At 37.5% G+C, this 14,948-nt stretch overlaps 1 protein-coding gene across 8 annotated transcripts in view; it reads left to right on the top strand.

The window, feature by feature from the left end:
* INPP4B (inositol polyphosphate-4-phosphatase type II B) overlaps nucleotides 1-14,948 on the top strand; it is an 831,569-nt gene that overhangs the window by 716,470 nt on the left and 100,151 nt on the right. The window lies entirely within an intron of this gene.

Below are 14,948 nucleotides of genomic sequence, written 5' to 3'. Positions count from 1 at the left end.
ATTTGTGTAAATTATCTCCAAAACATATGGGAAGATTTGATTGTAAGGAATATGTTAGCATATTGCTCTAAAAAATTATATGACAAGTCTAGATTTTTGTGAAACCATGCACACACATGTGCATACATGTGAGTGCATGTGTTTTTCTGTGGAGAGATAGGTGGGTAGGTAGGTAGATAGGTAGGCAGATACTTTCAAATGTATACCTTATTACAAGGTTGGCTAGAAAATACAAACAAAATTTTAACTACAAGTGTGTCCCTATAAATGACTTTGAAATTTTCTTTTTGTTGATTTGATTAATGTTGACACAAAAACCAAGGCAAATGTCTGCATCTCTTTATGGCAGTAGGAACTGCTGTTAGGGTTGAGTCAGACTTTCTTGCTGGGTACCTTAAGTGTTTGGAGAGAATAAGCAATACTACCCCACTCTCTTCTGCTGAAATCTGTTCTTTCTTTTACTTTTAAAAAAAAAGAGTCATAAGAAAATACAAACATTTATAAAATTAGATTTATGTTTCCTCAATTTGTTTTCCTAATTTTTCATTAGTCACATTTTTGTCAGGAGTTTAATTATATAAAACATCAATCTTTCATCACTTGATTAACAGTAGAACCATTTCTAAATTATATTTGTAAGCTATGGCTTTCTAAAGTATTCTTGTTGTAGATGGTCCCTCTTGCTCTGTCATACATTCATATAGGCGAAACATTTATGCTAATATTCTTTATGTTCACACTTACTTGATCTAACTGTATGTAGGGATTTTCTTTTTTAACAATACCAGTTTTTATTTGTTAATGAATCTTGTCTAGCTTCATAACTTTACATGAATCAAAATGAAAGCTTGTCATAGCTATGTCATAAAGAAATAGCGCACTTCAATTTTCTTTAATTGAACAAATATTGATTATCAAGTATGGGCCAAACACTGCTGTCCTCCAGAAAATGAGGTAAGAAGAATTCATTTTAGTGACTTACTATGTCCTTTGATAGATTTTTTCAAGCCATATTATTTTTTAGCAGAAATAACATAAGGGACACTGGATTTTGTTATATTTTTTGTTTAATGTTGCCAAAACTTCTCACTGAAGACGATAACATTCCAAAATATTTGAAATTATAGAGTGTGTGTTTGTGTATCTTGTATTTCATCAGAAGACTGCATCTGGGCATTCAAAATGCATTTTAAAAGGTAAAATATTTGGTAGATAAATCATCTGTAAGATTAGATGAATCATTTTTATTTGAATATGAGACATTGTGTAGATATAGTCTAAAACCAAGTAGAAGTTGCTGCAAAACTGGAATTCACAACTAGATCAATCTTGTGGATGGTTAGGGTCAAACTACAACATATTGCCCTCTAATTTATTTTCTTATTTTATTATCTATGCTTATTTCACTCATCATCAATTCTTTCTTGTGTTAGAATTTTTTTAGGAGAAGTCACTATTTAAATGTGTGAAATATGTTACTTTTGTCTGAATAGTTCCTCATAACCATTCTCCAGAACGCATATTATAATGACTGTAAATGAATTCATCAAAATAAAAGCCATTATTTTAGATTTTTAAGTACTATCATAGTGCTGTAATTAACATATAAGCATCTTTGATTCTCTAAGTCTTTAACTAAATTTTATTTCCCCATAAGTTAGATTGTTAGAACTGGAATTATTTTGTAAGGAAGAGTTGCCCCCTCTCTCCTATGTATTTATTTATCCATTTTTATATCAATGTGGACTCATGAATACTTATTTTATTTTTAACTTAAATTTTAATTATATTTGACACATAATAATTGTACATTTTTATGGGGTTCACCGTGATGTCTCAATGCATGTGTATGTGTGGGTGAATGGAAAGCTTCTCCTTTTGCCCTCTGAAAAGTTATTGAAAAATTAATTAATAAAAAGGCAGATTTATAAGAGAAAAGGAATATACATTTATTGCTATCATGTGTAAGGGGAGAATCACACTGTGATTACCTAATATCTCAATGGGGTACAGATGCTTATATACCCTACATTTTAGGGGAAAGGGAGGGGAGAGGTAGTGTGGATGATTTTAGGAAGATAGTCAATAATTTTTAGGATAATTTAATGGGCTTGAAGAACATACAGTGGTCTGTTGGGCCTGTTGGTTTGTGACAAAAATATGTCCAGGTTTGTTGACAACTTTAGTGTTCCTCCTGGGATATGGGTTCGGTTAGTAAAAACTCAAGGAATGGATCACAGGTAATTTTTTTTTGGTTTTTTGTTTGTTTGTTTTTGAAGATCTGGAGTTTAGGCAGTTAAGGAAACTTCAGCCTGTGCTTTTGAAGAGGTAGAAGATTGAGAGACATGGGGCCGAGGAGAGGAGAAACAACTCTTCTCCTTCATAGGTCTGCCCCGTCTTTATGTAGATAGGGAAAAGTCTGTTCTAGCATCTATTGATCTCTAAGGGACTGTAATTCAAAATATTCATTATATCAGGGAGCCATATTTTGGGGTAAAACTCCACTCCGTGTGCTCCTTTATTCACATAATGATCACATCAGAGTAATTACCATATTCATCACTTTAAATGTTTATCATTCCTTGTGGTGACAACATTCAAAATCTTTTCTTCTTGTTTGAATACTTATTATTTGGTTAAGAATCCAATACTAATATTTATTTTGGACTCAAGTTGTTTTCTCTTATTCAGATTGATTTCTGTGTCCTTCTGATGACATCCTCCCATATGTTGTTTACTCCCTTACTTTCTTATTTCCCTTACTCATTTTCTTACTTGTTTTTACTCACTGCCTTCCTGTTTGGCACCATAAGAAGCTCTAGGCTTATCTTATATTTTCCCTACCCCAGCTCCAGGTTCAGCCAATTTCTAAAGAACCCTGGTTTCATTTTATTGGAGAACAGCATTTAGAAATCAACATCTGGATGGATAGAAACATTTTCATGGTTCTCTATTAACAAAAGCCACTCTAACTAACAGGATCTAAAAGCACCCTTATGATTACAATCTTCTCAGCCTTAAATATTTTCACTTATTTCATGCCACTTTGGGTGAAAATATCATGTTGTAATTTCTTGTTTCTGTGAAGTTTGACATTGTATAACATGTTACTATATTCCAAAATATTATTTTTGATAATAAAATGTATTTCTTCAATAGTCCCAAATTTATCCCAGCCAAAAGCCATTTTGCTCCTTTCTTTTTCACAATTAATTAGTGAATTGATTAGGTGAGCAATTTGAGACATAAAGTATTTATTACAATGTATGATGTGATAAATACTGATAAGCATTTGTTGGAGCATTATTTGTTAGTGATGTTATTCTTCATGTTGTATTACTTCTGGTTTTTTGTTTATCAGATTCTGTATCTATTTTAAATCAAATTCTGGAATTTTGTTTTATTTCATAGGGTTTTGATTATTGTGATTTATGTTGGGATACATTTTTAAATTTGGAGTAAATCAATCCTATGACAGTTTTTCTTTTTCATCACACTCCTTTATATTTACATTGTAGCTATAATTTGTGTTTGTTTTGCTGTTGTGTACTTAACATGGCTAAACAGATGGTCATCTGGGTTGTGCTACTTTTATCCACTTTCTTATGTTGTTCTATAACCTACAGCTATTTCTCTTTTCAAGTTGCAAATTTTCCTTTTAGTAATATTTTAAATCTGTAGTTTTGAAGGTTTTCTGTTTGTTTGAGAACCAAGGTTTTACAGTATATCTTTGGCTTGCTTTATAAATTTCTTTTTAGGGTAAATGCAGATAGTGCTGAGAGACATAAAACTTTCTGTGCTGTTCTGAAGAGAAATAATAGAATAACTATTACAAAGTTCTACAGTTTATGTATATTTATGTGGTTTCCTAATGAATGAAGATTGTCCTTTTATTTGTAGTACACTCAAACACCTTTCTAAGCATCTGCTGTCTGTGTAGCACTACATGCCTTCAGTTTCATAAACTGCTGACTCAAAGATAAAATCAGTGAATATTAGAATCTTAGATTTTGACGTCATCTTAAAGATTATGTAATTATACCTCCTAAAATATGTTAAGAAGCTTATCTACAATATCTCTGCCAACTTTCCACTGCCTATGAGGCACACATCTTCAGTTATAGAAAACTCTTTTTATCTTCTAGAGCAGCATACTCCAGACCTTGATCCTTATATGTTTTCTTTCATTGTACGCACTGGTCCAGATATAATCCTTTGCAATAAAAAACAAATTTATTTTTCTTTCTTTACATTAAACCTAAGGTGTATCTGAAAGCAACTATCATGTCCCTTTTGAATTGTCACCTTTTCAGTCATTTTTCAAAGGAATAGCTTCAAGCATATCCAATAGTTTGCATTTCTCTGAACATCTTCTAGTTTGTCTCAGCAGTCTGCAGAATTAAGCACAGTGATACAAATACGGTTAATAGCTGCAGAGTAACCCAGGGGGATCACCTCCCTACTTTTAGGTACTATTCTAATATTAATGATATCTAAGCTGACATTCACTGTTTTGACACTCACATTTTACCACTAATTCTATTGATATCCATAAGCCTTGCTGAATTTGACCTATCCTTCAGACTTCTAAAGATTCAAGCAACATTTAAGCACCACTATATACTAGACATTATGAAATATTGGGGGCATGAGAAGATTAAAACAATCTATCCCAATTCTACTGAAGAGATGGATGTTTAAACCCATGACTGACTAGTATAAAATGCCTTTGAGTACACTCTAATAAATACCTGTTTCTTTCATCCTTCATATCTACTGACCTACTCAGGATGATTTTATTCACATTTTATATGCATTTTCTGTCCATTCCTAGAAGTAACAGATAAAAATGATTGGAAAACAGAGCTACATAGAGATTCTTAAGGCACATCACTGAAAAGAACAGTATGCATTCCAATATGCTGGTTAATCACTACCCTTTGTGGATGTGTGTTCAACCAGCTCTATGTTCACCCATTTATATCATTGCATGGCCTATATTTCTCCATCTTTCACAAGTATATCATGAAGTGCCCTGTAAAAGGCCAAGTATCCTATGCCATTGAATTATTTTTCCTAATCTATCCAGCTGTAAATCCTGTCAAAGATAAAGTTCCTCTGAAATAATTTTCACTAATGAGGCCACATAGGCTTCCAGTCATCACTGCTTCTTTCAAAGGTGGTAAACCTCCATGTAGATCATCGAATTAGTCCACATATCATTGCTTAGAATTTGTTTCTAGTTTCTTGGTACTCATGTCCTTTTTTGCTTAAAAATTTCCTTTTAACTTGTAAGGCACATTCCACATTTCCTCCTGGGATCTGATAATTCACTATATTTACCTTGTATTTTACTTTATCTCTGTCTGCCTTCAGTTAACACAATCATCTGGGCCAGTTGCTTTGGCTCACACTTGTAATCCGAGCACTTTGGAAGGCCAGGTGGGTGGATCACTGGAAGCCAAGAGTTTGAGACCAACCTGGTCAGCATGGTGAGAGCCCATCTGTATACAAAAAGTAAACAAGCAAACAAACCGAAAAATGCACAGCTGTCTGCTGGTAACTACTAGAGGTTTGCCAGTGATTTGTCACCAGTTATCAATGTCTTGCTGGTGCCAAAGATTTTTCGTCCTAAAAGTGCACCCCAACCTTCAGATAGGAACACATATAAGGCTGTAGTGAATTGCTCCTCTTTCCCATCTTTTGTCTTTGGTTCCCTAGATTAGCTATCTATCTAATACACTTAAAATAATTAAAGACTGGGCCGGGCACGGTGGCTCAGGCCTGTAATCCCTGCACTTTGGGAGGCTGAGGCAGGTAGATCACTTGAGATCAGGAGTTCAAGACCAGCCTGGCCAACATGGGGAAACCCCATCTCTATACAAAATACAAAAATTAACTGAACATGGTAGCATGTGCCTGTAGTCCCAGCTACTCGGGAGGCTGAGGCTGGAGAATCACTTGAACTTGAGAGGTGGAGGTTGCAGTGAGCTGAGATCGTGCCATTGCACTCCAGGCTGGGTGACAGTGAGACTCTATCTCTAAAATAATAATAATAATAATTAAAGACTAGAACAACTCACTAATTAATGAAATTATATATAAAATAGTTCAGGCATTAAGCCTCATGGAAAAACACTAAATTTGTGTTGGTTGGAAAAGAAAGAAGAAAATTCTTTCATTCATTCCATATTTGTTGAGTGCTTACCCCGTTCCAGTCACTGTATCCAGGAACACGTTCAGTCATGGCCCTGTCCTTACAGTCTAGTGCATGAGTAAGTTGTATTTGAAGGGATATACCTAGTGAGAGATCTTCCAAAGGCATCATTTACAATATAAAAGACTTAGGAAAGGAAGTAAACATTTGGGAGGCATCAGCAGATAGATTAAACTGGATAAAATGTAAAGAGAAAGAAGAAGAAAAGATGAGCAAAATCTTTATTAGCCTTGGGGCATGAGGATTACTCTCATACGAGGTGTAAGAAGCATCAAGGGATGAAAATCAAATGCAGTTTGGAGACCAAACGAGGTATCAAAGGAGGGGTAATAACCACATTAATAGCTGACACTTAGTGCACTCACATTTATGTGACAAGTACTTTGATGAACTTTTACATTCTTTCCTCTCTTCCTTTTCACAACAAGCCTGTAGGGGAGTTTCTGGTTCTATCCTCATTTCATAGATGAAGGGGTTAAGTAATTTGTCTAAGATCACAGAGCTAGTGGGCATCCAAGCAAGAATTCAAATTCAAGCAGAGTGACTCTATCTGAGATCCTCAGAATATCTGTTGGAAAAAGGAATGATTAAATTTTAAGAGTAGTTTTGTATGTAGATTTACCTGCCTTTAGGTTTGCCCTTGATATCTTAATGAACTGTTTCTCGGATAGTCATATCTTATGCTTCACTTGTTTGCCAAGCTTTCTCCCTCTTTTACAAGGTCCTAAATTCCCTTACCACCACCTGCCTCTTCAAGACACTTTCTCCCTTTTTTACAGGCCCTACATTTCTTCACCCCCACCTGCCACTTCAAGGCACTTTGATATCTCCTTTCACCTCACCCTGCCTCATCTTCCATGATCCAGTCATGTTAAACTCTTCTGAGAACTCACCTGGTGCTTTTCATTCTGAGCTTTCAAAGCTTTCCCTATGCCCAAACTTCACATTATCTGGGGTGCCTTCCCTGGTCATCCAGGCTAAGGCTGTGAGTGTGAGACCAATGTGGTCACACACGGCCTGTCACTCAGCAGAGCCCTGTGCTCTGAGATTAATGCTCTGAGTTGCCATCCTGAAATTCCAAATAATTTTATCTTTGCATCTGTGTTTTGTCAGTGAATTCCAACAGGGCGATAAAGCCTGTGCCCGGGCCTTGGAGGCTTGCCTCACCTGCAGTTCTACAGGCTTCTCCAGTGCCTGCCGGACCTTCCATCTTCACGCCAGCCCAATGATCACTTCCCACCCCCACCTACCAACATGCCTGGGTGCCAGTGCAGAAGAGCCAGGGTGAGGCCGAGTGTCTTTGAGGCTCTGTACTCACATAGCCCCACATCCAAGGGAGTATGGCACAAAAGAGTAAATAAAAAGCACCCTCCGGGCACGGTGGCTCACACCTGTAATCCCAGCACTTTGGGAGGCCGAGGTGGGTGGATCACGAGGTCAGGAGATCGAGACCATCCTGGCTAACACGGTGAAACCCTGTCTCTACTAAAAAATACTAAAAATTAGCCAGGCATGGTGGCAGGCGCCTGTAGTCCCAGCTACTCAAGAGGCTGAGGCAGGAGAATGGCATGAACCTGGGAGGTGGAGCTAGCAGTGAGCCGAGATTGTGCCACTGCACTCCAGCCTGGGCGACAGAGTGAGACTCTGTCTCAAACAAACAAACATTAAAAAAAAAACAAACAGACAAACAAAAAACACCTTGACAGGTCTGGAGCAACACCACTGAGGGAAAAAAATCTGATTTACTGCTTTTTGAATAGGTCCTCCTGTTTTTATTTTTTACTGGATTCTGTCATTTACGTTGTCACACTTTCTACAGGGCTTGCAAGGACAAGGGCCCATAGGCATCATGTGAAGTAATATGAATGAATCAAGTGAAGTGGACAGAAGCCAGGGCAAAGTAGAGAGTATATGTTCCTCCAAAAGGGGGTCACTGCTCCAGCCCAGCCAGTCATTTCCATGGAGAACATGGACCTAAAGTTGTCATCCCTTCTGATTTTTCAAAGAAATCTGAATGTTTATGTAAAATACCTCACTTTTTTTTAAGGTTAAAAATTGCTAAGACGTGATAAATTCCAAATAAAATTTGCAGGCCATATAAGACTGGTCTATAGGCCACTATTTTGAAACCTTTGAATCTCTGATTTATTGCACATGCCATCTTAAATGTCATTTCCCCTGTTAGACTTGGCTCTATAAGAAAATATGCCAAGTGTTTGTGATTTGTTCTTGCGTCTCCGGAACCTAACATAATTCGTAGCAAATAATAGAGGCCCAATATTGTGGAATGAAGGCCTAGTCATATGGATCTACCATTGCTGTTGACACTTTTGAGGTTTTCTTGATATTAATAAGTGAATGTTGTTCAACATTTATGCAAAGATACTAATATTCTCAGAATTTATATTCAACATTAGACAATTATTTCAGTGGTTTTGTAGTTATAACAAGTCTTTTATTTTGTAAAATACAAACATACAACATACAAGTACCAAAGAATCTTTTTCACTAGAGGGCTTAAATATTAATATTTTGAATTTCATAAATTTATACATATTAATGTTGAGAATTTCATTGGAAAAAAAATCAATGAATGAAGCTTTAAAGAATTAATAGTTCTCTAGCTAAAGCAATTTTTTTTTTTTTTTTTGAGACAGAGTTTCGCTCTTGTTGCCCAGGCTGGAATGCAATGGTGTGATCTTGGCTCACCACAACCTCCATCCCCCAGGTTCAAGTGATTCTCCCGCCTCAGCCTCCCGAGTTGCTGGGATTACAGGCATGCGCCACTGTGCCCAACTAATTTTTTGCATTTGTAGTAGAGACGGGGTTTCTCCATGTTGGTCAGGCTGGTCTCGAACTCCCGACCTCAGGTGATCCGCCAGCCTCGGCCTCCCAACTAGAGTATACTTACAAATTTTTTAAAAACTTAAATAAATAATCAAAATATGCCATATAAAGTACATTTTTATTGTAAGCCTAGAATTTCAATAACATTTTTACAATATTACATTTTAAAATATCTGTTCTTACCAGAAAATGAATGCTGTTTTCCTTAAAAATTGTACAATGAATTATGAAGTAACAGAGTAACATGGGACTCAGATCCAGGATCTTGGCAAATCCACAATTTGGTACTTATTTGGCTTCATGGCCTTTGTCAAGTCATTTACATTCTCTGCATCTCACATCCTTTATTGGTAAAATAATGTACAAAGTTTTAAGGTCCCTTCCAGTTCCAAAGTTTTATGGTCATAAAGAGGATGCCACATTTTTAAAGGTGATATTAATTTTTTTCAGTCATTCAACATATTTTAATTATCTACTATGTGCTAGGCACTATTTTACACCCTGAGGACTACAAAAATAAACAGAAAAGGTAAAACACTGGCTCTCCTGAAGTTTATGCTCTAGTAGCAAAGAGACAATAAAAAGTAACACAAGAAATAGGGGCGTTGCATGGTATAGTAATGGTGACAGAGGCCGTAGAAAAAAATATAGAGCAAAGTAAAAGAGTTTTGATGTAATGTTGTAGGGCAGAGATTGTAGTTTAGTTGAGTAGGCAATGTAGGTCTCATTTAAAAGCTGATGCTTGAGCAAAGACACAGGAGGTGAGACAGTGAGCCATGTGACTATCTAGGGAAAGGATATATTGGTCATAGAAAATAGCTATTACAGCAGCCTTGAAGCATAAATGTCGCTACCATATTCAGGAAACAACAAGCAAGCCAGTTTGGATCAAATAAGGATAATGATGGTAGGAGAGTAGAAGGTGACATTAAACAGGTAACTTAGGGGAAGGATCATGTAGAGGCTTTGTGTAATGTTGGCTTTTACTCTGAGAAAAATGGGGAGCAATTAGAGAGTTCTGAACAAGAGGCTTAACCTGATTTGGCTTAGATATTAACACCTAGGCTATTGTGTTGAGATTAGACTACACATGAAGAGGGTAAAACCAGATATAGGCAGTTAGAACATGAATACAGTTGTCAAGGTGAGGCATGATGAGCTTGGACGAAGAAGATGACAGGTGGGAGTGATGAAAAGTAGTGAGATTCTGTACCTATTTTTAGGGTAAGACATTTGAAATGTTAAATTTGACATGGAGATATCAAGTTTGCAGTTACATATAAGAATAGAGTTCAGGAAACATATTCAGGCTAAAGACATTAATTTGGAAATTGTTATTATGTAGATGGTAGTTAAAGACACAAGACTGAATATTAACAGCAGGGATTGAGTGTACAGAGAAAGGGGAAATAACCTATAGATTATATATACTTGAGGACATTTCAGTGTTGATATGTCAGAAATAAGTGAAGGAACCAGCAACAAAGTTGGTCAAGAGACGGCCAGTGAGGTAGAAGGAATACAAAGAGAATATGTTATCCTGAAAGACGGGGTTAGAAAATAGGTCAAATAAAATAAGGACTAAGAGGTGGCTTTGGATTTAGCAGTATGGATGTCTTTGATGACGAGAGTAGCCTTACTAGAGTGGGTAGGAATTAAGTAGAGTGGGTTAAAAGAAAGAGGAAGTAAAGGAAGTAGAGACAACCTGTATAGACAACTCTTTTGAGGAGTTTCATTGTGAAAGGAAATGGAGAAATAAAGTATAGGAGCTATAAAGGGATCAGGGTCAAAACAGTGATATTTGTTTCAAGATGAGGAGATAATAGCATGTTTGTTTTCTGACAAGAATGATCCCATTAAAAAGGAAATATTGATAATGTGGGAGGAAGGGAGAGAATTGCTAGAGTGACACTCTTAAGTAGGTGAGAGAGGATGAGATCTGGTATACCAACAGAGGAGATGGTCTGAGCTAGACAACAGTTCATCCTCAGAAATAGGACAGAAGGAAGAGCATAAAGAATCAATGCTGGTAGGAGGGCAAGTGCAAAGTATCATGTAGAAATTACTTTGTTGATTTGAATTGTTTTAACATAGAAGCTCATATTTATGGATTACTTGATATGTGGTAAAAAAATTAAATATTGACTGCATTAACTCATTTAATTCTTACGACACTGTAGAAGTAATTCTACAAAATTAAAGGATGAAGAAGTAGAGAGTTGAAGTGACCTATGCACAGCCTGGGTTCTAACCCTGGTGGTCTGGCTCCAGAGCCTGCCCTCTTAGAGTCTATGGTGCATTGCCTCTGCTCTCTCCAAGAAAAAAAAAAAACCTCCAATCTTATTCTCTACAAACATATTCCCTAGCACTCTTTCAACAAAATGTTGAGTTGTTTCAGGCACAAATTTGTGATGCTATATGATAACTTCGTGAAAATCAGTCCCTTAGGTATATCTTAAAGGCTTACTGTGGAATCATATGCAGAAATTAAGAATTCATAATTACTTTGAAAAATTACTTAACTTTCTCATAAATATGGTGATGTTCACACCCACAGAGAAACCGAGATAGAGGAAAAGGGAGATGATAGCTCCCATCTAGGAACTTTAGGGCATGTAATGTTTTTTTGTTTGTTTGGTTTTTTTTTTTGGGAATAAAGTTTCACTCTTGTTGCCCAGGCTGGAGTGCAATGGTGCAGTCTTGGCTCACTGCAACCTCCACCTCCCAGGTTCAAGCAATTCTCCTGCCTCAGCCTCCTGAGTAGCTGGGATTACAGGCATGCGCCACCATGCCCATCTAATTTTGTATTTTCAGTAGAGATGGGGTTTCTCCACATTGGTCAGGCTGGTCTCCAACTCCCACCCTCAGGTGATCCGCCCGCCTCGCCCTCCCAAAGTGCTGGGATTACAAGCATGAGCCCCCACGCTTGGCCGTAGGGCATGTGATTATTGAATGAAATGGCCTAAGAAATGTACTGTTTACATTGTTTGGTTACTTGACTGCTTACTCAGCATTTATAAGTTAAATCTATGGACATGAGGCCCTATTGTGTTGGCAGAATTTTGTTTTTAAACTAGTGCAACTACACAATTCATGCATATAGCAAAATTGCACTTGTATAAACTTATGCTCCAAAAAATTGATGTACTATATTCCATGGTCTTGAACATTACTAGGAACCTTCTATATTCACCTAGTTTACTTCACCTACATTCACCTAGTAAAAATGTTGCACCTCTTTACTTCTCTGATTGCCTGTACTCTGATAAGGATTCAGTCAACTCAGTATCCACTGCCTCTCTTCTCAACCTTAGATGCTGGCCAGTATTTAAATGACAGGAGCTCACTGATGTAGACATATTGATAATCTCAGATTGCTCAAAGACTTATGACCTATGCAGCTTATTCTTAAATACCCAGCCTGTTCGAGGGCCAGAGTCCTGAGATTACAGTTTATTTAAGGCCAAAAGGCAACAAAATAAGCCCAGTGAATGTGGATGTGTGACTCCTCCAGTCAACACATAACCTGAATTTAAATCTTTTGTGCTACAACAAATACAAGGCTTGTTTGATTAATGGATTTGGTTCCTGGAAACTGTCTTAGCAGAATTTACTTAAGGCTTTCAACTTTGTGCTACGAAATAAGAAGTTTAACCAGGATATCAGTTGATGCATTTCCTTTGCTATTTTCCTAAGAGCAAGACTGGAAAGTTTTATGACACTGTGTTCTCAGGCTGGCACGGTTTAAACAAACAAGGTTCCCTGGACATGAGGAAAGGTTGCCTTTGTTCTTGTCATAACCGTTTGTCTTGGGTTGAGCAGTGCAGTCATTTCTCATACGTGTGGAAGGTACTAAGATCAGTCATTTACCTTGGATCATAGTTCAATGGACATTACACTAATTACATTTTAAGATACATGTTTGTTCTTTATGTGAACATCCTTAGGGCCATTGAGGCTGCCCTGAGATAGAGGCAAGGGAAAGTACATTCACGTGCTACCTTCCTCTCGGGGTTAACATAAACCTTGTTTCTTCATTTACCCTGTCTGATACGCAGTTTCCGATTTGGCCTTGCTTCTTAGCTCTTGCCCTATTCACATATCCTCTGCACCGCCCTTTATCCCCACCTCTATCAACCTCCATTCCCTATCCCTACCATGGTGACTGCCTATACCTAGACTTCCATTGGTTTTATTCCATGGCTTCAGCTTAACATTTACTTCTGTTTTATTCCTGCCTTCTCCAAATCACGGAGTGATCTCAGTCATTTATTTCCTCTCTTCCAGTACCCCTTGTTTCTCATTCTGGTCAGTTTATGCATTTATTTATTAGATTTGCCATTACAAAACCAAACACTCCTCTCAGTCTCTATTCCTACAAAGCCTGACTGTGGGTGTCTACTACCTGCAGTCCAGGCAGCCTTCCCTGGGCTCTTTCCACATGTGACTTCCTTTAAGTGTGCAGTAAATGCTACAGCCATGAGTGAACACAGTCTTTTCACCAGAGATGAATTCTCTTGCCTCTAAACTCTCTTCTAAAACTCGTTTGGTCACTGTCCCAACTTTTGTAGCTGTTATCATACCGCCTTATACTGTAGGTATTCCTTTGTACTTCTTACCTTTCCTTCTCAATTTTAGCTCCTTGAAGGAGGGGGCATGAGTTAAAAATATTAGTATCACCCACAGCACTTCACATAGAAGACACTATCTTTGTCCAATGAATGAGTCCATTTCTCATGACGTCAGTGAAAAAGGAGGAGGGAGCAATGATATAAGAAAGACACATTAGCATTTATTAAAAGAAGACAAATAAAAATAGATTTGTCAATTCCTGTATCAGAGACAGGCAGTAGATTATAAAGACAGGAAGAGGGTCAGGAAGGCTTGGTTGGAGAAGGACATTCTGAGTGGCCTGGAAAACATTAGAAGCAGCCAAGTTTCCACAGGTGCTTTTCTTTTCCTGATTACTCTTCTATTGTCTGGAATTAGCCTAGTTTCTAGGCCCTGTGTCCCTAGGATATGTCCAGGTATTTAGAGGCTTCCTATGGGCAGATGTCTAGGGTCTGTGACCAAAGTTGGCTACGTGTATTATGCCCATACAAAAGAATTTACCTATAAAGTGTCTGCAGAAGAAACCTTATTATTAGTTGATCCCTGCATGTTATTAACGTTCACGCTGCAAAATTGTGCCTGAAAAACAAGAACTTCACTCACAGAGGCACACAGGTACCCTTATTTTGGTTGATGTAAGGCATAGGTCCTTCAAAGTCAACAAAAATTTTATAAGCGGGAAATAACCAGCCCCCAACCATGAACCGGTCACCATTTCTGTGCTACCTGGGGTTCAGGCATAGATGAAAACCCCTACTGGCTGCAAGTTTGGTCTGTGTTCACTTCATGACCTTGGGAATTTTATTGCCCCCCCTTAATGGCCATTGTAATTGCTTGGCTTCACAGTTCATCATCTTGTTACCTTAAGAGAATCCTAAGAGCTGGCTCATTTCTTCTGTTATCTGTTTGCATAAAGTTTAATGGATGTGCAATCTTTTCACTTTTCCTTTCTTCTGTGTCTGAAAGGTTGCGATAACAGAAATAACAATAGCTACAAGCTTTTGTGAAGTCAATTATTTTAAATGAGCAAAGAAGACCAAGCACCTGAGAAGAAAATGGCTCAGAAATTGTAAAGAAAGCATGATGCTCTGCTACAGTTGGTTGATATTTGGCTCTTTTATTTTTCTCCTGAGTAACATAAGAGCGATTGAGCTCAGAGGACGTGAACATCCTGAACAGGAAATAGATGATGTGTGGAGGAGGTGAGGGGGGCACCCAGCAGCCATTCTCTGAATCCTTCAGTGAGCTTCCCTTGAATATACTGGAGAAGCAA

The sequence above is a fragment of the Pongo pygmaeus genome, chromosome 3 (assembly GCF_028885625.2).
Source record: "Pongo pygmaeus isolate AG05252 chromosome 3, NHGRI_mPonPyg2-v2.0_pri, whole genome shotgun sequence".
Classification (NCBI taxonomy): domain Eukaryota; kingdom Metazoa; phylum Chordata; class Mammalia; order Primates; family Hominidae; genus Pongo; species Pongo pygmaeus.
Note: the sequence above shows the minus strand (reverse complement) of the source record. Positions and strands in the feature narration are given on the sequence as shown.